The 8,719-nt window shown below is 51.3% G+C and overlaps 1 long non-coding RNA gene across 3 annotated transcripts; it reads left to right on the top strand.

The window, feature by feature from the left end:
* The first annotated feature begins 1,980 nt into the window (after window positions 1-1,980).
* On the top strand, window positions 1,981-7,740 carry LOC131503840 (uncharacterized). Of its 3 annotated transcripts, none has more exons than XR_009257642.1 (3): window positions 1,981-2,180; window positions 4,238-4,472; window positions 5,561-7,740. It is a non-coding gene; the product is annotated as an uncharacterized LOC131503840 (long non-coding RNA). The 3 variants fall into 3 exon arrangements; XR_009257641.1 differs by having other exon boundaries at window positions 1,983-2,180; window positions 4,228-4,461; XR_009257640.1 differs by having other exon boundaries at window positions 1,983-2,180; window positions 4,228-4,472.
* The last annotated feature ends 979 nt before the right edge of the window (window positions 7,741-8,719 follow it).

Raw genomic sequence — 8,719 nt, 5'->3', positions numbered from 1 at the left:
GAGCCTGCGTTGTGGGCCTCACTGGGCCTCAGTTTCCTCCGTAACGGGTAGAATCATGCCTGTTGCTTGAGGTTGGAGTGAGCAAGACAATGGATAAAGTCTAGAAAGTACCCCGCAAGCACTTGGCACTTGGTACATATTCAGTGAATTTTAGCTATTATACTGTTATTATTACTATTATGATTCTCCTTCTGTCTCTGAAAGGCAAAGGAGTGGCTTTTATCTCTGCATCTTTGGTTGCTGGCCCAGAATGTCAAAGGAAATCAGTCAAAGTGCTTATTGAGTAAGCATTTCACTGCCCTGGGCACCGGCTTGCCGTGGTACAACTGGGATGTGAGTAGAACCATCTCCTCTGGCAGGCAACTGATTAGATGGTTGGACACGGTCCCTTTGACCCACGCAGCCCGCCCACCCTCACCTGCTCCTGTTGGAGGCTGGGGAAGTGCATTCAGGAATTTGCATTCCTGCCATCTTGTTCCAGGAGTGGCCACGTGACCCACTTCTGGCCAATGAGACATCAGCAGGGAGCTCGTGGGAGACCTACTTTCCTGATGGAGCTGAGGCAGCCATCTTGCCACCTTGAGGAGATGAGTAGGTTTTTACATGCTAAGGGTGATGTGTAGAAAGCTGGAAAGAGACCAGTCTTTGTTGGCATCACCAGCAGTTAGCCAAGACCAGCAACCACCCATGTCCAGAATTCTTAATATGTTAGAAAAATAAACCTCCATTTGTTTAAGCTACAGTAAATTGAGTTTGCTGTTCCTTGAAGCCAAAGCTTCTGATACCTATAAACTTGCTTTAAGATGTTCACCAAATAGTACATCCCTTTCCTGCTTTTCCTTCTCGTTCCTTCCTTCCCTTTAAAAAGGAAAGCTGAGGAACCCCGGGAGACACCACCTGCTTCACCTAAACATCTCTCACCTTCTCTACCCCAAAGAGGAGCTGATAGTCGCAGAAGCCCTGAATGCCGAGATGAGGCACACACGGCCTGTAGGGACAGCCAAGAGAGGGTGGCTGGGAAGGCACCGGCTGGTCACCCAGGGCTCACCCTGTGGGAGGATCCACCCCACCCAGCTCCCCACTACCCGAGGGAAAGGGCAGCCTCTGGCGGCATCCAAATAAGGCGTGATGGGGCTCCCATCCCATGGGTCTTTAACTCATCCAGATCCCCCCCACCCCCACCCAAGCTCCTTGCAAGGAGTAAAGCCTGCCTTTACTAAGCGCCAGGAACTGATATTAATTGAGCATCTACTCTGTGCCAGGTTCTTTTCATTTCAAGGAGAGCCCTTTGACATAGGACTTGTCTATCTATTTGTAAAGGAGGACACCAAAGGACATAAGGGCCAAATAGCTCTCCCAAGGTCACACCAGCAGGAAGTGGGAGAATTTGGGTCCCCTCCCAGAGATAACCCCACAATGTGATATGTTATTTCAGAGGCTTTTTTATCTTCTGTTTCGCATACAAGCGCTATTCAGTCCCAACTAACTGAGTGCCTTTGTCCCGACTCTGCCTACCCTCTCCCCGAACACTCTCCACACTCTGCTGGTGTCTCATTCCAGCTTCCAGACTCGGCTTTCTCTCTCTCTAATCGTAAGTCACCGCCACTTGCGGAGAGCTCATGGCAATATTTTGCAACAGCCTTAAGAGTCGGCTGTCTTCTTCATCCCTGCTTTCCAGATGGGGAAACTGAGGCTCAGAGAGGGGCAGCTGCTGACCTCTGCCAACAGCCAGTAAGGGAGTGGCCAGGACACCGCGCCGGCTCTGCCGGGGACAGCGTCCACAGAAGGCCTGGGGACAGGCCACAGGGGTTGTATCCAGGTGAAGGTCAGGCCTCCCAAAACGCCCCGTCTGGCCCCTTCTCTCCTCCCCCACGCTAGGCCCTGCAAATTGGCTTTGACCTTTCTCGCCCCTGCCTTTGAGCTTCTCCGCATTCAACGGGAAACCACAAAGGGAGAAAGAGGGCGGGCTCGAGGGAGGGGCTCCTCCCGCCCGGGCCCCGGGGCCACGCCCCCGCAGGCGCACGAGGCCTCCAGGATCTGTTTGCACAGTTGGGGCGCTTGCCTCCGCACCCCACCTCCGGAAGAAAAGCACCACGAGGTCATCTGTTTACTCTGGGATTAGCGGCTCCCAGCGGGAGCTCTTTTCCTCGGAGATGAAAAGAAAGCGGACAATCTGTCAGGTAAACAGGCGACATTGTTCCCGACGATGTCAGGGCCCCTTTGTGGGCCGGCCTTTGAGGTCAGTGGCTCCCTCTTGCAGGGAGAGCGCTTACTCAAAGGAAATGAGAGGCCCTGGCTGTCGCGCAGGTCCCCTGCTGCAGTTTAAGTGGGGACAAAGGGCTCGGACAATTGGTGACTTTCCTACATAGCCCTCTCCTCACTTGCCTCTCCCGGTGGGTCGCTTGATGAGCCCAACAAGCCGGGCGTGGAGCCAGTGTCACAGATGGAGAAACTGAGGCTGACGGCAGCTTCTCCCAAAACAGAAGAGTGCTCCTGGCATTCCGGGAGGTAGTGGCTGGAAGGAAAGCAGGACCTCACTCTTCAGAGGGGGGAAGCGGGGAGCAAGAGAATTGGTGGCACGTGATTTCTAGCCTAGGTGCCTCTCTGGTGGATGGGTGGGGAACACTTAGGAGCCATAACCGTCCCCACCAACAAACTCTTCAGTTTTACGGATCCTTGGACTACTTCAACAGCGACCAGGGTGGTGGTTGTGCCTGGTCGCTCTGCCATGTATGTGACAAAGTATCATCTTTGGAAGAGGGAAAGTGTGGAGACCCCAGTCACACACGTGTGTGTGCCTGGGAGTCAGAATCCCTGAGTTCGAGATGGGCTCTGCCCCTCATTTGCTCTGTGGCCTCAGGAAAGCCGCTTGCCCTCTCTGGGCTGCAGTTTTGTTGTCCGTCAAACAGGACATAAGGTGCTCTCCGGGGGCCCTTCCCCTCAGACAGCAGGGACGTCTGGGGAGACCACAGACCTCCATTTAGGAGAAGCAAACGGAGGACGGTGAACAGCCCTTCCTGGAAGGAGGGGGCTGCTTGAACCCCATGCCCACCTCTGACACTCAGAAGGCCCGTGAGGCAACAGGAGCCACAGTGGCAATGCTCCAGGCAGGGTCTGGCCAGGGGAAGAGAGCACTGTCGTGAGGTGATAAGACCACAGGCCTAAGGACACTCTGACCGGATACAGTTCCGAGCCTGTCACTCACTCACTCACTCGCTCACCAGAAGCCCAACATCAGGCAAGTGACTCAGCATCCCAGCCTATGAAGTGGCACCCATGGGGCCTCCCCACCCCCAACCCTGCCCTGCCTGGGTCTCCTGGATGGAGAGGTCCCGGGTGAGCAGGAACTGGGGCTGTCCCCGATGCTGCCGCCACCATTAGGTCCTGTCCACCTTCAGGCCTCCCTCTCCCAGACTCTCCCGCCATTGGCCTGCCCCAGGAGGAGACTCGTCCTCCGTGCTGTCCAGATGCCAGCCTGCAGGGGACAGGGCCACAGCATAGAATCATCTAATTATTCTCCTAAAGTACAGGAAGAGCTGAAAGAAGGCCGGGTGGAAAAGGGCCCAGGGCACTGGCCTGATGGAGCAGGCATCTACCAACCACAAAACTGCCTCTGGGAGGAACCCAGGTGCCACCTGGACCTCGGTGGGTCTCTTGAGGGCACCTGCGGACCAGACATGTGTCCAGTCTCCCACTCCCGGCCAGGCACCAGCTCTCAAGTGACCCTGAGCCTAATATTCGCCAGCAGGAGGGAAACCGGAGGCCAGAATGTTCTCACCTACTATTCCAGGATCCGGAGCCAGTCCCTGGAGACCCCGAGGGAGAGGGGTTACCAGGACGGAGCTCAGCCTCTCTTCTGAGGCTTCCCAGGACTGAGTGAGGGCTAGCTCACGGGGCTGTCCCTTCTAGGTCCCCAGCAGAGCTGTGGATGAGGTCTGTGGCCCTGGGCAAGTGACTTGCTTTCTCTGAGGCTCATCTCACCATATAGATGGGCACTGGAGGGAATGGGCCTTTTGCTTGAGGAGACCCAGGCCTTCCATCCACCCTTCTCTGCTTCTTAACTCCTAGAAACAAGGTCAAGACCAGCCCCCAATGACCAGGGTTTTCGGGAATCCTGATATTTTGGCGGGGACTCAGACGCAGGTGCCAAAGAAGGAGTTTCTAGCTGGGCCCAGAGATACATTGCAAACACCATTCATTCCTCACTTTCCTTTTTCTCTTTTAAAGGTTGCCCTAGGGATCTGTTTTTAATTGGATTCAACTGGATAAACGTGGTCCAAAGACTTTTCTGTGACGTGGATCCCCCTGGACCCTGCTCCCACATTGGTGCCTACCACCTTACGAGGCAGCTAATTCCATCGGCCGATATTTCTGACTTCTAGAAAGTGCTGCACCTAACCAGACATTTGCCCATCTTTCTGTAGCTTCTACCTGTGAGCCATATTCTGGCCACCCAGCGCTGTGCGTCCCCTGTGCTTGCGGGAGGTGGGAGGGAAGGGTCCGGTCAGACCAACTGGGGTTTGCGTGCCAGTATCTCCACTTACCAGCTGAGTGACCCTGCCCACGTGATTTAACCTTCCTGTGCCTCAGTTCCCTCATCTGTAAAGTGGGGTAGGAGTCACTGCAGAGGACTGTTATGGGACACGGCTGAGATGACAGCAGGAAAGCTTTTAGCTCAGGGCCCAGCACCACAGTAATTATTTGCCATTACGACTGTTATTTCTTCATTCGTATCTGCAGCGCCTTGAAAATAACTGAGGGCTCCCCTCATAACACCCTCACCTCGCTACCGACTCCTCTTCCTCAGACCGAACATAGGCAGCCCTTCCACACGGTTGTCACCCCGTGGCTGGGTCTTAGACTCCGACACCCAGGCCAGCTTCACCCAAATCCCCAAATGGGAAAACTTGGAGAAGGAGCAGGCCTCTTCTGATTTTTAAAGACTAACCAGTAGAAATGGGAGGAGCTTGAGCACAGCAAAGGGTAAAACCAGAACCAGTAATTACGCAGCTCAGAATAATGAACTGTTGTCCTTGCTGAGACTAGAGCTGTCCAAAGGTGGGAAGAGCTGTCTATGGGCCATTCTGGGGAGCCACTCTGGGGAGTGGGCTCCCCATCCCTGGGGGTATCCAAGGTGGATGACCATCTATCAGAGATGCTGTAGAAGAGATTCCCGCGCTGAGTGGGAAATTGAAGTAAATGACATCAAATATAAGTTCATCACGATGAAGAAACAAGAAATGCCTCCTTTATTCGTCCAGCCAGTGTGGACTGTTGAGCACCTAGCTATGACTACCTCTGTGCTGGCTACTCTCTTGGGTGCACAGTTCACACTAAGAGAAGGACCTTAAATCGGGAAGTACTTCATGAAAACGGGGTTACTTTGAAGGTGCTCCTCGCCTCCACTTTTGCATCTGTAAAATGGGTGGGGCTGTAACAGCGCTTACCTCCCAGGCCCAGCCTCCAGACACCCTAGTGGCCTGGAACGGTCCTCGTTGTTAGTATCGTCAGGATGCTGACTGCTCCCCAAATCCAGGGAATGTTTTCCTTTTTTTCACAGAAGACTCAAACCGTTCGGTATGTGTTAAATCAGGTCCCAAAAATCCGGCCCAGCCAAAAGCCTCACCCAGGGCAGACGGGACTGGCTGGGACTGGAACTGGAGAACGACATCACACCAGTTCTTGGACCACATCCAAAGCCAGCCGCGCGGCAGAGACATGAGGTTTGCTGAACGTACGTTATTTGCTACCATCATTTCTCAGGAATGGTATCCAAGGGCCAAACAAAGCCATTTTTCTCTGAAGTGGCTTAATTGCTTTGTAGGGGAAAGGGTGGTTCTAACTCTGAATCCAACTGGGCACTTCAAACTCATAAGCCCCTCAGAAAATCTGATGTCAGCTGATTGCTTGCTCCTTCTTCCTCGTATTGCAGGTCACGTGGTCCTCACCTGCTGCCTGAACTGGGCCCAATAGGGGTCACAGCCAAGAGGACTTAGATCAGATCTGGCTCTGCGTGTGGTCCTTGGGGTCAGATAATGGGCCAGCACTCGGACTTCTGGTGAGGTTTTGGGTCCTTCTAAGACAAAGCCAGAAGAGCTTGGGCTCCAAAGTCAGGCCACTGGGCTCCTGGTCCTGGCCCTGCCACTCACCACCTGCGTGACCTTATGCAGATTACTTAACTTCCCCAAGCCTCTATTTCCTCGTCTGTGAATTGGCACCAATAAGTCCTACCTTTGAAGAACTGGGAAGACTCAGTGAGACCACCCCGAAGGCCCGGAGCACAGAAGACCCACAGAACTGCCACTCCCCTTCCCAGAGCTTCATAAAGCAGTGCTGTGCTTTCCACCTGCTGGAAGCTGTTATGTGTGTGTCGGGAAATGCGGGAGCATGAACACACCCCAAGAGGACCCAGGAGAAAGGAGCAGGACCGAACTGAAGGCTAGAGCCTGGGGAAGCCGGTTTGGGGGGAAGGAGGAAGAAGGAGCTTCGCTGCTGTGCACTTGACCTTTCAAGAGTTTTTAAGAACCTTCCAGAGACTTCAGGGGGAGAATCTGAACTCTTGCCTGAGGAGAAGGCTCAGAATGAGTGGCCAAAAGAGTGGGCACGTGAATCACCGAAGATGTATGCCACCGAGGATGGGCAGAGACGGCCTGGGAGACCCAGCAAGGTTTGGGGCCCTACATGAGGACTGATCAGGACCAACTGTGATCAGCTCAGAGGTTCACTGTAAACAAGGGAGCCCCAGTCCATGCCCCTGGGAGCTTGGGACTCCGAGGCGAATTCCGTAGTCCGTCCTTGGTGAGTACCAGCATTACCTGGAGAACCAGTACAAATACAGCAGACCAAGCCTCCTGCTTCTGGAAAGATGGGAGTAGATGCACTTTCCCCTGTTTCACCTTCTAAGTACAACTAAAAACCTTGAACATCACATATAAAACAAACAGAAGAGGACTCTGAAAAGTGGAGAGAAGGCCCACTGGCTAGGGGATTGGGACCCGAAGAGCCACACAGTGGTGAATTGGCTGCGTTTTATTTTTTTTAATTTTTCTTTTGCTTCATATACACCAGACTTGGACCAAAAGAGTTAACAACCCAGAAACACCAACAGACACGTACAAACAAAAAATTGTCCCCACAAAAGCCTGCTCTCTGTAACCACAAGACCAAGAAAGGGGCAGTCTGTCAAGACAAAACTTTTTTTTTTTTTTAAACTGCGGTAAAATCTACATAACCAAAAATTTACCGTCTTAACCATTTTTTTACAATTTGATGGCATGAAGCGTGTTCTCACTGCTGGGCAAACCCTACTGCCATCTTTCCCCAGAGCTCTTTTCATCTTGCAAAACTGGAACGCTGTCCCCACTAAACAGCTCCTCATTCCTGCTGCCCTCAGCCCTGACCACTATCATCCCATGTTCTGTCTCTCTGAATTTGACAGCTATAGGGATCTTGCATAAATGGAATCATACGGTATTTGTCTTTTTGTGACTGGTTTATTTCACGTGGCATAACATCCTCAGGGTTCACCCGTGTGGTCGCAGGTGTCAAAACTGCCTTGCTTTTTAAGGCTGAATACTATTCCGTTGTGTGTGTGTGTGTGTGTGTGTGCGTGTGTGTGTGTGTGCGTGTGTGTGTGTGTATACACCACATTTTATCTATGCATCTATCAGTGGACACGCGGGGTGCACCCACATTTTGGCTATTGTAAAGAATGCTGCTATGAATATAGGTGTACAAAGATCTCTTCAAGACCCTGCTTTCAGTTCTATACGTATATGCCCAGAAGTGACATTGCTGGATTGTATGATAATTCCACTTTTAATTTTTTGAGAAGATACTCTGCAGCATTTTACATGCCCACCGGCAAAGCACAAGGTTCCAGTTTCTCTACACCCTCGTCAACGCTTATTTTCTGTTTCTGTTCTGGTTTTTTGTGTTGTTTTGTTTTGTTTTTTGTCTCTTTTAAATAGCTGTTGTCCCGGGGCGCCGGGGTGGTTCCGTCAGTTAAGCGTCCGACTTCAGCTCAAGTCATGGTGTCGCAGTTTATGAGTTCGAGCCCCACGTCAGGCTCTGTGCTGACAGCTCAGAGCCTGGAGCCTGCTTCGGTTTCTCTCTCTGCCCCTCCCCTGCTCACACTCTGGTCTCTCTCTCAAAAATAAATAAACATTAAAAAAAAAAAAAGTAAGTAAATAGCAGTTGTCCTAATAGGTGTGAGATGGTATCTCATTGTGGTTTTGATTTACATTTCCCTACTGATTAGTGATGTTGAGCTTATCTCTATTGGCCGCTTGTATATCTTCTTTGGAAATATGCCTATTCAAATCCCTTTCCCATTTTTAAATCAGGTTGTTTGTTGTTGTTGTTGTTGAGTTGCAGGAATTTTTTATGTATTCTGGATGTTAACCCCTTATCACATACATGACTTGTAACTATCTTGTCCCATCCTGTGGGGGTGCCTCTGTGGCTCTGTTGATTGTGCCCTTTGATGCACAGTGTTTCATTTCAGTGAATTCTAGTTTTATCTATGTTCTCTTTTGTTGCCTGTGCTTCTGGTATCCTATCTGAGAAACCATTGATAAATCCAATGTCATGAAGATTCCCCACTGTTTTCCTCTAAGAGTTTTATAGTTTCAGTTCTTGTATTTAGGTCTTTGATATCCATTTGGATTTAATTTCTACATACGATGTAAGATTCCAACTTTGCTCATATATAGATATA

Source organism: Neofelis nebulosa, chromosome 2 (genome assembly GCF_028018385.1).
Source record: "Neofelis nebulosa isolate mNeoNeb1 chromosome 2, mNeoNeb1.pri, whole genome shotgun sequence".
Lineage (NCBI taxonomy): Eukaryota > Metazoa > Chordata > Mammalia > Carnivora > Felidae > Neofelis > Neofelis nebulosa.
Note: the sequence above shows the minus strand (reverse complement) of the source record. Positions and strands in the feature narration are given on the sequence as shown.